The sequence below is a fragment of the Anopheles merus genome, chromosome 2R (genome assembly GCF_017562075.2).
Source record: "Anopheles merus strain MAF chromosome 2R, AmerM5.1, whole genome shotgun sequence".
NCBI lineage: Eukaryota > Metazoa > Arthropoda > Insecta > Diptera > Culicidae > Anopheles > Anopheles merus.
In genome coordinates this window covers 16,869,436-16,884,353 of record NC_054082.1, presented here as the reverse complement: position 1 = coordinate 16,884,353, position 14,918 = coordinate 16,869,436, and the positions used below count along the sequence as shown (strand labels likewise).

The window sequence follows — 14,918 nt, the reverse complement described above, 5'->3', positions numbered from 1 at the left end:
CAACTCCTCGACGTGACCTTGCTCCGCTACGAAGCACAAGTGAACGTTGAACGGCAGCATAATACCGGAGAAAGTGCCCAGAAGCCCTCAGCCAAAGCCCTTCCCCCCCCCCTCTTTCCAACACAGGACACAAAACCCCCCTCCAGCGGGTTGATTTGTACCGCGAAATGCGCAGCGCAACAACCTGTATCCTTTTACGCCACCCGAAAGCACGGCACCGAATTCAAGCTTTGGCAGTGAATGGCCGTTGGCGTTTTGGGAGCGCGAGTTCACATTAAAGAACTTCCTCCTTCCCCATATCCTGTCAACCAATCCTGTCAACCAATTTGGCCCACTGTATCGATCTTTGCTCCGCCACTTTTGGTTGCCACTTCGGCGGCTACTACTGTTTACTTCAAAACGGCAGCAAATCCCCGGAGGGGTTGTAAATTCATACCATACCAATTTCCGTGACTTCAAACCAGAAAACACCTCAATACGCACGGCTTGAGAAAACTCATCTTCTCCGCCTTCTTTTTGCCCACTCTTCTTCCCTTCATCCCCTCTTTCACTCTTCACAGAATGGAGCAGCCACGAGCCCGGAGGTTACGTTTACGTGTGAAATATGACAGTGGCGCGCTGGTAGAAGCGACTCGCGAGCGACAATCAGTGACACACACACACAGCTCGGTGACAATGCGAAAGTAGGGTCGCGCAAAAATGAAGTCGAAAAATAACAACAAACGTTGAAGCCACCCAACCACCCACTCAGTGTGTGTGGGGAAGGTGGAAGTGAACGCGATGCAAAAACAAAAATAAATCGAAAATACAGGAAAATGCGTTGGAAGGAGAGCTTGTGGGTGGATGGAAAGGCGCGGAGAAGGTAGTCGACGAAGCGGACAGGCACAACATAAATAAACAAAAACTGTTGTTTCGCACACAAAACAGTCCTTGCCTCCGGCGAAAATGGAAACTGTCTTGCCGTGTGTGTTTTCTTTTCTTCTTTTTTCTAGCTGGTAGTGTTTCGTGCACCATGTGCAGTTGTGCGATTTAAATTAGAACACTAAGCATTGTAAAAGGGGGTGAAAAAAACCTTAGTTCCGATGTTTCGTCGATCGTGCCAATTTGTATTGAACCTTCAAAACCCGCCTTCGAGTAGCAAAACCAACACAACTAAACCCACAAATTTCTTTCGTACGGTCAAGTTTTCCCTTCCTGAAGAGTGTGTTTAAAGTGCAAACAAGGAAGAATGAAAGTCTCACCACACTCCAGAACCCTTTTCCACCATGCACCAACACACACACACATGCATACAAACGGTGAAGAAGCAGTGGTAACTATGATCAGTAACCAGCGAAAACAGGTGTGCAATGTATGCGCGTTCGACTCTTCGTAGACGACACAAAAAAAAACGCACGCACACACAAGCACACAAGCAGTGTGTCACATGTGTAGTGTCAGTCACAGTGTTTCGGTGGTGGTGGTGGTGGTAGTGTCAGCTTCGCGATGTGTTGGAGCTCCCTGTTCGTGGAAGCATGCGCGCCGACCACGTTCGCTCGGTTCGCGCTCGGTTCGGCTCCCGGTTCGGCTCTCGCAAAAGGAAAACCACCTTTGTTTTATCAGATGCTGGCGCACTATGGGCGAAACGCATCCTGTGCGTGGTTTAAAAAATATGGTCTCCCTTTTCAGTAGAATAAAATCCATCTCTTTCCCTCTCACTGGGGTATAAAGCAAATCGCCATTTGCTCTCTCGCGAGCCGAACGGCAAAGCCGAATGTTCTCTCGCAAGGGGGAAAGGGAAAACACGGGAGCAGGAAATGGCGCGGAGGGGGGGAGTGAACTGATAGCAAAACTGACCGACACCAGCGGCCTCGGACGCATTGCACACGTGTCCGTCGGACGGAACGGTTCCCAAAACAAACAAACAAGCAAACAAAAAAAAACAAAAAACAAAAGCGACAACCACAACACCACCAACAAAGTACGGGTCGTGACATCCGGTTTAGTAGTTTAGTCGGAACGGCGGAACATGTGACGGGAAAGAGGGAGTTCAGTTGCATAAGGTGTGTGTTTATTTGTTTGTGTGTGTGTGTGTGTATGTGTGTGCGCGCGAGTCAGTGTGGTAAACATTTCTTAGTGGAAAATAATTAGAAGCATATTTCTGTCCGTACCCTTGTGTGCGTGGGTGTGTTTGTGTGTGGGTGGGTAGAATGCTCGTACGTCTGTAACGGAAGCGTCCACCAATTGGACAGAAGAGAATACACGGCCAAGAGCAAACAAATGTGCTGTTGCTTTTTTTGTTCCTTCAAAATCACTTCAAAATCACCTTTCCTGTTTTGAACCGATTTTCCTTCATGTAAGGATTTGCTAACAGGACAGCCGATTCAAACATCCGGGAAACGGCAGAGAACGGCTGGGAGGGTAAGAGAGGGGGGGGGGGAGTTTTCCATCACATTTGGTGGGGTTCAACTATTCACAGGGCCAATTCGGGGAACGGTTCAACCCGTAACTCGTCGCTGGCGTGTGAGTCAGTGCTGGGCGTACGGATTTAATCTCCCATTCTTCTATTCGTCGTGTTTCTGTGCGTGTGTGTGTGTACTTGTGTATGTGTGCTTCATTTTTCCTGTTCTTCCTCTTCCTGTTAATGTTCTCCCGCTGCTGCTGCTGCTGCTGCTGCTGCCGCTAGTGGTGGTGGTGTGTGCGTGCTCTCATTAATAAAAGATAGGTGTGCTTCTGTCCGCTTCGGTTTCGGCCCATCCAGCTGGTGTGTTTGGCTACTCCCTTCCAGCCCTCCTTTTTTTAGACCTCTTGCTCCCTCCCTCACAGTGGGCTGAACGTAGTGGTGTGCGCGAGAGTTAAATCGAGCCCCTTCGCCCACCACCCCCGTTCGTGGGGTGGTCAACAAAAAAACACACACTGGGAGCAAAACCCGAACCCGAGCACACGACTTTTCCAAGCCGAGCCGAACTGGGGGGGCCCGAACTCATGGTCGACTCATGGAATTTTCGCATCGGCTCACACACAACCACCACGACAGTCCTTTCTCTGCGTTCAGCCTGGTCGGTCGGCGTGTTCGGTGAGCGTGCGTGCGTGCTTTGCCAGTGTACCGTCATCGGGTCACACCGTTTGTGCCACCGCCCTCTGCTCCACCGTTTGTGTGTGTGTGCGTCCTAGCACGGCAGCGCGAGCAGGGCAAAGGGAGCGGCCAACCATGTAGGGACCAGTGTGTGTGTGAGTGTGTGTGTGTGTGTGTGTCTGTGTGAAAAACGGTGTACAACAGCACACAATGGAACCGTGTTCTCTTAGTGAATACTACTTCTTCTTCTTCTTCTTTTGGCTCAACAACCGTTGTCGGTCAAGGCCTGCCTGTACCACTTGTGGGGTTGGCTTTCAGTGACTTTTGGATTACCCCCCCATAGCAGGATAGTCAGTCCCACGTATGGCGGCACGGTCTAGTTGGGGCTTGAACCCATGACGGGCATGTTGTTAAGTCGCACGAGTTGACGACTGTACAATGAGACCGGCTAGTGAATACTACTAACAACACAAATACACACAAACACACACACACATGAACAAAAAGAACACACTCAAGGGGTGACAAACGAACAAATAAAAAGCAGAAAAATAATCGAAGAGAAAAAAAAACCGAACTCAACTTTCCAATGTTAAGGTGAATGTTGGAGTGGAAAGGGAAGCAGGGAAGGAAAAACAATCTCCCATTGTTAGGGTTAGTGCATTGCGCTGCGATTGAGCAGTGGGTCTGTGTGAAAGGGGGGGAAGCACGCACGGGAGAGAGAGAGAGAGGGACAGAAAGAGAGATAAAAAGAGAGCAAGTTGCCAGCTGCCAAAACTTGCAAACTATTTCCCAAACGGTGAAACTTGCCTTGCCCCAGGTATGCAAGATGGACGGCAATGGAACGTTTCCACATTAGCACAATGTATGGGGCGGTTGTGATGGGAGCGCCAAGGGCGCGCGCTGGCACTGGTCATTCCCTATGCTAAACCTGCCTCAAGGTGGGGGGGAGTGCGGACGAAGGGGCTGAAAAGTACGCGGAAAGTAGCTGTTCTCAGCTGTGCTGGGGGGTACCATTCTTTTGCTTTGACCCTGCTTGCCCAAAACTTCAGCCTGCAAAGGCAAAATATTTTCACGGCGAAAGCGCACCCTTTTTTGGGCACTATACACGGAAGCTATACACCCTCTCAATTACATCGCGCATCATCCCGGTTTGGTTTGGAGCTGAAATTTTTCGGGTCGAACAAAACAAAAAAAATCAACCCAAACGTACCAAGCAACAAGAAGTAGAGCTTGGACAAAAAGGGCAGAGAGGTCGAAAGTCAGCCCCGTGCGCGTGCCAATTGTTTCGATGTGTGTTTCAACCCGGCCAACTGAGCCATGCGTTCGCGCGTTGCTATGGTGTTGCTAGTTGCGAACGGCTTAGAAAACGGAGGAAGCAGCAAAAACCACGGTCCAAAAAAACACCATCGCTAACCTTGCAAAATTTCCCCAACACCCTGTTTTGTCTTTTCTTTTCTGTTTGTTCTTGCTGTTTTTTTGTTTTGTTTTTCGAACAAAATTGAGACAAAAGGAAATAGCAAAAAGGGAAGTAATTGGTGGAGGAAGTTAACCAAACAAACAAAAAATATGCCCAACCGAAAGTTAAGGGGATGAAAGTGTTTTATTCGTTCGATCAGTAGAGCTGAAATGTGTATGTGTCTGTGTGCGTGTGTGTGTGTGTGGGTCCACGGGAGTATGTATGTGCGCGCGTGTGTGTGTGTGTGTGTACTTTCGTCCCGGTAATGGTGCCAGAATGAGACGGGAAGAATTAAATTTTCATCATCAGAAGCCAGTACACCTGCATGCATAATAGATGGGAAAGTTGTTGTACGCCTTTCTTCCTTTTTTGTATGTGTGTATTTCCGCCCCATTCCCTCCTCTTTCCATTCATCCCCCTTTTCTCCTGCTCGCTTACATTCACACACAAACGTTGACGTTGTCTATTGCTACGCCATTCCTGCCCATAAATAGTTAACCGAACATAGGATGTGTGTGTGTGTATGTGCGTTCTCCTTTGTATGTGTGTGTGTGTGTGTGCGTTTGGGTATTTCGGAAAGTTTCACGTGGACAGGTGATCCAGGAGACGATGTATGACGACGATGTGCGGAAGATAAGGAAAAATGGGGTGATGGATCCAACAAAAAATGGGAGAGAAAAACATCTCCGTCCATGATGTTGCTGGCCGTGGCTGGCTATTTACGGCAGCCTTTTTCCCATCCATTTATCGTAATTCAAAAAAAAAGAGAGAGCCTGGGTGGAGTGTGAGGGAGAAAGCAAACCAGAAAATGGGAGCGACTGCACAGGCCCTGGAGAGACGCGAGTGGCGAGGACGATAACCGTAAAGTGGTTGTGGTTGGGTTGTTCGGATTCAGACAGGAAGAAGAAAAGCTGCTGGCGCTAGCGGATAAAACCCGAAAAGTTTTGATGAATTGAGATGCACAGCATTAGTGGGCAAAGTGTTTGGCTCTGTATATGTGTGGGTGTGTGTGTGTGTGTATGTATGTTGAAAGCCAAGCCGTTTTTCCCCTTTTTCCCTCCTCCCGTCATTTCCATTTTACAGCCAAAAAGAAGAAAGGTCTCCCCGGGGGGATGTTTTTTTTCCTGCTCGTTCAAAATTTCGGTTTTGTTCATGATTAAAATCCGCTTTGTTTGTTTGTTTGTTTAACCGTCTCCCCACGCTGGGTGGTGGTGGGCGAACACGCAACAATAGGGAGTGGCGCGTCAACTTCTTTTGATGCCTTTATAATCGGCTCCACCGTAACGAACGCGTGTAGAGAAGGAAAGGAAGAACAGAGAGCACGGGAAGGGAAGAAAAGAGCAGAAGGACTTTTACATTTGAATGTTCCCAACTCGATTATGATTATTATCGTTGGTTTGCAGTTTTCATCGTTCCCCTCCCCCCCTCCCCTTTTTGCTGTTGTTGTTGCTCTTCCTCTATCACATCAACCCACTCGGGGTCGTTCAGCGCGGGGCTAGATGCAACAATAATTGTTGAACAACCCCGCTAGCCAACCCACTGGGAGGAGGTGGATGGCAGCGGTCATCCCACCTGCGTGATGCTAATGTGTATTTATGGGTTTTGTGGTTTTCATTGTTCTCCTCTCCTCCCTTGTTTACGCCTCGCAGCTACGTGCCAGCAACGTACATCTGCGGAGTGCCGTTCGGTTCGGCGCGGTGTGTATTTACATTGTGTTTTGTTCCGCATTTGACTGTCGTGCGTGTGTGTGTGTGTGTGTTTGAAAGTGCGTGCGCGCGCGTGTGTGTTTTCGCAAGAAAAAGTTACAAACGCGTACAACAATAACTAAACGTGAAACAAAGCGTGTGTGTGTGTGTGTGCTCGTGAAGTCGCCGAAAAAAAAAACAACACACACACACACCGGATGTGCTTGGAATACAGCAACAAGCAGCAGCCCTGTAAGTATATTAAGCAATGAAACACGCCTGTCGCATGTGTGTGTGTGTGTTTTGTTATCGTGTACCCTCCCCATCCCTTATCTTGCAAAACGTACTTTGCATAAAGTGTATTGAAAATACAATATTACGCTGTAAAACTGCTGTCTCACCGCCCACTCTTGGCACAGACAAACAAACAAACGATCAGCCCTTATCACGCAACGGGAAACGGGAAAAGGGACCGACGCGGTTGAGGGGGGGGGGAAGGAGTGTACTTCATTCCAATGTTTTACTACATTTTATTTTAGGCAATAAAGTGCACGGTTCACCGTTTGATTGCACACACGATATACTTATTTTTTTCTCGTTCTCCCACTCTCTCACACACACACACATGCTATTGCTCCCTCTCTCTCTCTCTTGCTTTCTCTTGCACTCTGGGGAACGTGATGGGTTTACCAACTCCGGCTTGTTATCGAACGCTGTGGGGTCGTTTACTCGTTTGATGGGTGCCGTCGTTTCGATAGGAGAGGAACAAGACTGCCACCAGAGAGGAATAAAAAGCAACAGCACCAGGTGTTGCAACACGAACCCGTTCCCGTTAAACATGGGGTGAGAAGACTGAAGGGAGGAACAGGAGCGTCTATTTTGGATGGAAAATTTATATCCTCAAAACACACACACACACAGTCACAGTCACTCTTACCGACACGGAACGTACGCCCTGCAACGCTCTGACAACAGCATGAAATGAATTTCAAGGGCCAACGGAACCGGGACTGTCCGCTCGGTAAGTTCGTCTGCCACGCATAAGCGTACTGACAGATGGGGACAAGGCGGGTAGGACGGGGGAAAGAAGAAGAAGAAAAAAAAAGAGGGCACGGCAAATGTTTGCGAACACGGTCCTCCAAAGACACCGCCCGTGTACACCTTTTCTTGTGCAGCCCTCTGAAGGTTCTTACCCCATTGTTGAAGCCATCTCCTTCAAATCGTCCGTCCCTTTAGCTGTCCGGCCGAGTCACCAAGGGGACGCCACTGCACTGGTGTTTGATGTATCCTTTAGGTAAGATAATTGGGAACGGGTAGGGTGGTAGGATGGGGTGACAAAAACAGGGGGATGTTCCTTAATGCGACAAAGCTTCACACGTCGGTTTCGTGCGCTCTTTGCTCTTTCTCTCTCTTTCTCTATATCTATCCTCCTTTGCTAACAGGCACAACTTGCCCATCCATGGTACGGGGTGGGCCTTTTTCGCCAATTATCCAAACTTTCCCAACAATCATCCGCCGCCACGGTGGTTGAGTAAACACACACACACACTGGCACTCCAGCACCGAAATGAGATCTGGCTCTGGAGGGTTTTTGGAGGCTCGGGCACTAAATACTGTCTGTAAGGCCATCTACAGGGGGTTGTTGCTACTGGAACGGGGGGGAGTGCTAAAGGGTGAAAGAGTGGCCCTTAAAATACTCATAGCCAGACACACATGCACACACACACACTTACCACGAGCGAAAGAACACACTTACAGCGCATCACACTTACGGCAGGCGGACGGACGGACAGGAATAGTGTTAATATCCATTAAAATATTCCCAGCACTACACCCCGGTGGGCCAATGTTTACCTTTCCCATAACACTTTGCCCAGGATGGTTCTCTCTATCTACACACACACATACACACACTGACCGAAACACATACAGACAAACAAATACACCGAACATACACACAGCCAAATTGAGGCTAGTGAGCACGCGGGGTTTGGTACCATGGGTGTGTGTATGTGTGTTTTGATTTCATTTTTTTGGTTCATTTTACGTATTAATCTTCTTCTCCTTCTTCTCCCTTTGGTGCGCGATGATACGAAGGACGGCCATTGGCAAGAGCATATTCCTGTTTGTATGCTCCCAGTCTTCCCCGCCACCAAAAGAATATGGCCACATGCATGTTAAGCGTGTGCCACAGTACGCGTAGCGCCACACACACACACACACATGGGTGGGGATTTTGAGGCCGGTAAGGGTAGAGAGAGAATGAAAAGTAAACTGAAACGAGTACAAAATAATGTAAGAGTGTCCGCACCGCCCAAGCCCAAGCCAAACGATAACGCCCGCCTTGCCCGACAGAACACGAACCCAACGGCAAGCACCATGACAGAGCCCATTTCCCACAGCGATCGAAACACATTCATCCATCGCTGGCTGCTCCGGTGCTGCTGCTGCTGCGATGGTACCCGGGCCACACGGCCAAAAGGATAACGAACGCGCTCTTGTGTCTGGTGGCGATGGCGGTGGTGAAGAACGCCGGATTTAAGCACAGACACACACAGTGCACAGTCGAAGCAGACGTGAGAAGGAGGATTTTTTCCCGTTCCTTTTTTTCTCCCCCTCTCTTGTTGCATTACAAAGCTACCACCACCACCACTATGCTCGCTTCCATCCATTCCTCGAAGGATCCGGGTTGTACGGTTGAATGAAAAGTCATGCAATACACAACTGGGTAACACACACGCACGAACGGGTGGTGCTCGCCGTGTGTACAGTGCCGCGCGCGAACATGTTGGGTCGTTTCTCACGTTTTTTTGTGTGTGTGTGTGTGTGTGTTGTCCGTTTCATTTGCTAGTACACGCTGCCCTTGCCATACAATATGCTGCTGATCCCGCAGCAGCACACAAAGGAAGAAAAGAGCGAGAGAAAGGAAGAGACGCCGGTGGCCAGCGGTGTGGATGTGTTTCAGGATTCCCCAGGCTGCACTAGATACTCGTACTCGACAGTGTGCGCAGAGGAAGAAGAGCATGTCTCGTGTCTGTGCAGTGCTCCTGAGGATAGGATTTTCCACCCATTATCTGCCCCCCCCCGGCAATACTACCCTGTCTCCGGCACGTTTGGATGAGCCACGATTTAGTCGCTTGGCATTATGGCATCAGGTCGGCAGGTCGGTGAGCGTTGCACAAGTGGTGGTCGCCGCTCGAAGGCACATCCTAAAACCGGGCTTCATTCTGCTGCTGCCATCATGTACTGTGCTGATTACGTATAGCACTGTGGCCAGCACGAGCAGTCAGAGATGCAAAAGGAGACAGAGGGAGCAAACCAAAAAAAAAAAACTTCCCAACCCAACATTCAAATATTATTCATACACGCGCGAAAACGTCCGTAAGCGGATTTTGATAGTCGGCACATCCTCACTACCTTTTTGTAAGCGGAAAGATGTGATTTTTCTCTGTGGTGTGATTTTGGGCGGTAATGTTTATTTTTTGTATTTTTCATTTTTCCCCCCTATGCAAAGGTGAATGATAAAACACCATTTTGTAAAGCGATTCGTATTTTTTTTTCTCCAATGCTATTTTACTCCACAAAAGGGTGTGTGGCTTTTCGCTCACAAAAATCGATGGAGACGCATGGTTTCCCATGCCCATGAGTCCACCGAGCCCTTCCTGGGCCAGGGTTTGGGTGTAACATTTTTGCATACCTTCAAAGTGAAAGGAATGTTATCTTTGAACGAGCGAAAAAAGACGACTTTCAACCAAAAACGTAAAAAAATATCGAGAAAAATGCCTTCGCACAACCCGATGGAGGCGCCTGGTTATTTTCGAAAAAATTCAATGGAGACGCCTGGCCGATCGTGACGATGAAGACATTTCTGGGTGAACGCTCACAGATTAGAACGCTTTTGCCGGCAACCGAGAGCGAGGAAGAGAGAGAGAGAGAGAGAGAGAGAGAGAGAATGAAAAAGGTACACATGATGCAGAGGAGAACCCAAAAAAAAAGATCCACTCCTCCCGGAGCAAAAAGGCACCCCTTCTAACGGAGGGAACGGTAGTAGCTCTAGCCTCCATTATAACGAACACCTTCGGCTCGTCGCACAGCCGATACTTTCCCCTGTCCCAGTGGGCACGTTGCTTGGGCAGTTTTCTGGTTTTTCTTTTTCGCAAGGCCTTTTATTTTCCTTCTGTTTGTGTGCTGCTTTCTCCCACCCTGAGAAGTTTTGGGGCAAGCAAGTTAGATAGCAAGTTAGCAACCGAAGCTAGGCAGCATTAAGCGAAAAGTGCTCAACCATCATTAAAAGGCACGCTATACCGCATACCCATCTCTTTCCCTCCCTCCAATGCCTTTCCTAGTAACAGAAAGTACACCAAAGCGGCGATGAAAGTGAAACAAAAAAGGAAAAGTGAAACATTGTGTGGGGCGTTTTGTGCAAAAAAACACCCTCCCTTCTCCCTCCCTTCGTCGCCCGTTTCGATGGATTCGATGGAAAATCGATTTCCAAGCTTCGCATCCTATTACCATTACGCGCGAAAACGCGTGCGTGCATTCGTGCGTGCGTGTGTCGCCTCGCGTTTTGCTCCCTTTCCGGCAGCTATCGGGTAGGCGGGCTGCTTCCGATGGTAAACAGGTGGGGCTGACGATTGGTTGGTTTTTGCTTTCGGAAATTACATCAATATCACATCAATATTTGCGTTGCGTTGCTCTGTCGCTTTGCATTAGCGGTTGCGCTAAGGAGGCGGTGGTACCGGCGGCATCTGCGGATGCGTATCATCAGGCGTTAGCGTTAGCATTAGCGCAAGATCAAACGCGCACCAAGCAGTAGGCTGGCTGGCTGGCTGGGCGTCCCGATAGCGCAAAGGTTGCTTTTCACGGGTGCGCACCGTGGTTGTACTTTCGATTCGTTTCACTTTCACCCCTTGGCAGACAGGCAGCATCCTGGTAGAGAAGTTTTTAGCTCCCGGTTTCTGTATTTCCAGCGCGTAACTCTCGTATTTTATTGCGCGCAAAAAAACCCGTACAGGAAAGTAAAAATAGGCGAATAAGATGCAGCAAGCAAGAGACCCCCGAAGCCGGTCTCATGTTAATTGTGGCCACGGAAAGGTCGTTTTTATTGCCGGCGGGAAAAAAGGGTGGCATACAATATTGAACATTTTATGGCAGAAAAAAAGGATCGCCGTGGGTAATGTTTTCCGATTTTCTTGGAATACCAATACCGCTGTGTATGCGTGTGGGTGTATGCTCTCAGCCTTCTCCTTTACCCTTCTCCTGCACGCACTAGGAAGCTGACAAGCGCTAGCATAACAAAAAAAAAACCGGCGATGAACCGATGAACGCCGCCCGAGAGCAGCAGCGGCAACAACAACACACTGACAAATGGCCGCCCACCGTCCCGCCGTAGGCAGGTTCGCGCTGTTACCGTGGAGAGAGGCCACCAAAATGCTTCACTTTTATGTGCCATATTTCGGTTTTATATTTCAGCGTCCTGCTCCGCGCCACGGGCGTGTGTTCGGCCGTGTGGAACCCACGGTGGGAAGCAAATGTGAATTTTCCATATACATATATATTTTTTTGCCTCGTTCCGTTGACTGTTTAGGGCACAGGGACGGTCGCACCGGTTTTATCTAACGCTCGCCTGCTAGTCCATTTGCCCGCGAGGCTACACGTTTCGTGTGTGGCAGAGCGATGGAAAAGGCGAATGAAAAAAGCCATCCCTCTCCCATACACCTCTCCTCTTTATCTTTCCCACTCCATTGTCCCACCTTCCAGTAATCGGGGCAACAGCAGCAGCAGCAGCAGCAGAACCAGTCCCACGCGCATCATAAATTGGTTTTGCAAATTTGTAGTACATTCAAAATTCGTCGAACGTTTGGGTGCGGTTTTTCGTGAATCACCCCGCAGCAGCAGCTCCCTTTTCATCTCTCTCTCTCTCTCTTTATGTGTGTGTGTGTATGTGTACGTTTTTGTGTGTGTGCACGTTTTGTATTTAGGTTAGTCTAATGCCCCGTGCACCAGTCCCAATCGCAGCACCCCAAACCGGCCAGCGCTCCAATGTTCATTCACTCCATTTCGGTTACGGGGCTGTAACCGGGTGTGGGCATAAAATGTCAGCTTAATTGCATGTGCCGAAAACGCCAAGTGTCGAAAACGTGGAAAATTTAATTTTCACCCACAATGGGCTGGGCGCACGGGAAGTAGAGTGGAGGAAAGTTGGAAGGTTCACGAGGTATGAATAGGAGTAGCTAGCGACCGGCACTCGCTGCGGGAAAACGCTATTATTCCATTCGAACGGCCTAATCGAGAGCCTTATTAAGCGAGAGGCACACGCACGGGGCACACCGAAAAGAAGACGGTGGAAAAGGGTAGCCACACAGTGCACACATTCGCTTCTTGGCGTTTCTTATGGCTGTGGTCACGAAAAATTAGCTCCCCAAGCCGCCAGCCATCCCGGTTTTAGCTTTTTCCATCGCACTTCTTTCGTTTGATCTAATATTGCGACGCACGAATTGGTGGAAAATTGAACAAACTTAACGGTTCTCTCTCCTTCTTTCTCTCGCTTCCTTCATCCACTTGCGCGTTCCCTCGCTCGCTCTGTTACGGTAGTGTGAAGCAGTGAAACCTTTGCGTGCGAGGGAAAAAAACGCCCTCAGGCTGGGAAGGACTGGGGAGCGACTGGGAAAATGAGTTTCCCGCAAAACCGCAACGACTTTGAGCGTCGTCGCCCCAAAGTCTTGAACCATTTCGCCTAAACGGTGGCGGAAAAGGGAGGAAGGGGAGCGATCGGACAGGGGAACCGAGTGGTCGAAAAATAAAACAAATAACGAAACGAGCGAACAGCAGCGACGGCAGTAAACAAACATTGATCTCGTGTCCTTCGTGGGGTCAGCGGGTGGGCAGGAGGGTTTGCTACTTCTTCTTTCCATTCCATCCTTTTGCGGTTCTGCTCGCCTGTACGAGAAGTTCAAGGGTTCAGTGGCTTTCCACAGAGTGAGACTTGAATTGGGGGAAGAAAAAAACCTTCAATGTGAACTGGAATATTCTGGATTTGTGAACAAAAAATAAAAAAGCAGTCACAAAGCGATCCACAAGCGTCTTCTGCTCGGGCTTATGGATTGCAAAAATCCAACGTTCGCTGACGCCGGCTTTGACAGTGAAGCGATTGAGCTGCAAAATCCCGTCAGATTTGTGCGCGGGAAAATAATGAGGAAAATTAAAGCAAAATAATAGGACGAGGGTAAGAGCATCTCTGGCAAACTCTCCCCTAAGAGAAACACACACACACACACCGATCGTTGACATCAGCGTCGAGATGAAAGATCCTTATCGTACGCCCGATTGTCCGACCCGGTGGTACGTACGGTCGGCAAATGCGGGGCGCCAAAACTTTGCTCAGCACTTTTGACGAAATGAAAATTTCTGCCCGTCCATGATGATAATGTTTTCCCGTCGCGGTTCCAACTTCAGGTGGTCGCACCCATGTCACCAGCTACCTGGCCAGATACCCATTATGCCGCAACCTCACGGAGCACACGCTGTGGGGTAACAGTTGTGACAAACTGCTCCATTTTGCTCCATCCCTCTCTCTCTCTCTCTCTCTCTCTCTCTCTCTCTCTCTCTCTCTCTCTCTCTCTCTCTCTCTTTCACAAACGCCAAAACTTTTTGCCAACGACCAAAAAAGCAGGAAGAATGTGAAACAAAACACGGCGCAAAGAAACAAGAAACATCGCCCAACAGGCAACCGTTTGCGGGTGGTGTATCGCGCGGCATCGCACCGAAAGGAAATCATTTCCCATTTTTCAGATCAAATGGAACAACAAGAAAACACCCATCACACACACACACACACACCACCACCATCGTTCACCGTATTGCCTCGGGTCACACTCACTGGCGGTTGTTTTCTTCTCCCCAATGGCCGTTGACGACAGCGGCGGAGAAAATCGTCGTATCGATCGATTCTACCATCATCCATCCACTTCCCTGTGACCAGCTCGCACCTGTTGGGCCGGTCCAGTGTGATGGGTAGCGGTGGGGCGGCAGGAGAGTTTTTTGGTCAAGTTTTTATTAGCAAAAAAAGGGTAGTGGGGGGAGGGGGGGGGGCTTAAATACAACGCTGAAGTGCAAGTGCAAAAGCGACGAATGAAAGAACAAAATCCAAAAAAAGGGGGAACAAAGCCGCGCTTATTGGAGTAATAAAAGTAGTTAAGCTTATTTTGAGCCAGTCCAGGGTCCAGGGTGGAGTGAGCGGTTTCATTTCACAACCCCGGCATGGGGACGGAAGTTTTCAAAGCGATGAAAAATTAGTCCTCTTTGCGCTGGCCCAAGCACAGTCATAAGTTACGCTTTGCTGATGCTATCGTTTTGCATCGAGCTCAGGTTCGGAGATATAATGGCCCCACAATCCACCCCTCCCAACCCCAAAATCTCGCGGTAATTGTGTGCTGTGATTGCGATTCATTCATCAGCGAAAGTGAAACAGAGTGCCACTTATCCCTTCCCCTTCAGCTTTCCCCAGCCCTCCAAGAGGGAAGTGGGTGGAAAGAAAAAGTGAGCTGCTTAAGAAGCTATTTCGCGGAAACAGTTCGCTTCATTCCGGGTATAGGGTATCCAGTCCGCTCGCAACAGCTCTATCACCCGCACCACACACACACACGCAGGCAGCACAGCACCCCAAAGTGAATATTATTATCCTTCCGGGGCGTCCTAAACGACCGCACACACTGACACA

The 14,918-nt window shown here is 49.2% G+C and overlaps 1 protein-coding gene across 7 annotated transcripts in view; it reads left to right on the top strand.

Moving 5' to 3' along the window:
- Positions 1–1,851: 1,851 nt before the first annotated feature.
- LOC121599830 (1-phosphatidylinositol 4,5-bisphosphate phosphodiesterase epsilon-1-like) overlaps positions 1,852–14,918 on the top strand; it is a 55,689-nt gene continuing 42,622 nt past the window's right edge. Inside the window, exons 1-2 of one of the 7 annotated variants that reach the window (XM_041927920.1) lie at positions 1,852–2,042; positions 6,164–6,451. The gene's annotated coding sequence lies outside the window, so the exon portion shown is untranslated. The other 6 variants (XM_041927963.1, XM_041927928.1, XM_041927954.1 and 3 more) reach the window with 6 other exon arrangements.